Here is a 1399-nt window from a genome sequence, read left to right on the forward strand (position 1 = left end):
CCTTGAGATGTCATGTGAAATCAAGGGGTCTCCTTGGCTTCTGCTTTAGCCCTCTCACCTCTCCCTGATCACTTGGGGCACCTTGCGGGCAACCTCTGTGTCCCCAAGAGCATGACGGTGCCAACAGATTCCGGAAGAAAGGGAGGTGGACTGCATGCTCTTTCACGGGGTTTTTGAACAACCGATTTGATCTCCAATGTGTAAGTGTTTCCTCTCAGTCCATGAATAAAGCTAATTTTTCCTTATTTTAAAGATGACTAATTTGTTTCGATAACAGTAGAAAATCATTTGCCATGTGGCACTGGAAGTGAACTTGCCTTTTCTGGGTATTAGTTTCCCTCAGCTGTAAAAGAAGGATTTGAAAACTTTTTTTTTTTTTTTTCCTATTGCTAGAATATACAAGTGTCCTTTTAGTCTGCTGCTAATCCAAACAAATGAGCATATTTTCTCTTGTAAATGGGCAGGGTGATTCTGCTACTTATCTGTTCCAATCTCAAGCACTGAGCCGAGTTTACTTCTAACCCACTCACTGTCTTTGATTAAGTGAGTTTTAATTTGTATGTCTGTATGTTTGAATGGATGTATTTTTTTCATTACTCATCCCTTTGTGAACAATACTTGATAGTTCCTAAGAAGTATTGGAGGGAGTCATGAGATGTTCATAAAATTCTGCATGATTTTCAGACCAAAGGCAGTAAACTTTGGTTATTCTTAGCAGCAGCTGCCTGCAAATCTGGGCCATGCTCCTGATGGCAACTGGTTTTGGAGAGGGAACATCAGAATGAGTTATTTCTCAGTGTATTTTTTTTTTTCTCCAGATTGAGAGCTTTAAGGGAGTGTTATGTTTGGTCCCTTGAAGAATAATATCTGAACTCTCCCTGGTGACTGACAGGGCCCTAGTGGATCTGGCCTGTGCTGACAGATCTGACATCATTGCCCACCACTCCCGTCTCTACATGCTGGCCAAGTTGCCTTCCCCCTACCCTACAGATGCTCTCAGTGGTTCCTACATTAGGGCCTGAGCTTTTCCTCTTGCCTCTGACTGGATTGCTGCCCCCAGATTTCTGTGATTGCCTCTTTCTTGTCATTTGAGGCTCTGCTTAGATGTCATTTCCTCAGAGAGGGCTTCAATGACCACCAGATTCAAACTAGCCCCCAACCCCATCCCTGCCTCACCCCCCAACCCAGTCATTATCTACCTTATCACCTAGTTTCGTTTTCTTTTTTTTTATTTTTTATTTATTTATTTCTTTATTTAACATCTTTATTGGGGTATAATTGCTTTACAATGGTGTGTTAGTTTCTGCTTTATAACAGAGTGAATCAGTTATACATATGTTCCCATATCTCTTCCCTCTTTGTCTCCCTCCCTCCCACCCTCCCTATCCCACCCCTCCAG

Source organism: Lipotes vexillifer, unplaced genomic scaffold (genome assembly GCF_000442215.2).
Source record: "Lipotes vexillifer unplaced genomic scaffold, Lipotes_vexillifer_v1.1 scaffold498, whole genome shotgun sequence".
Lineage (NCBI taxonomy): Eukaryota > Metazoa > Chordata > Mammalia > Artiodactyla > Lipotidae > Lipotes > Lipotes vexillifer.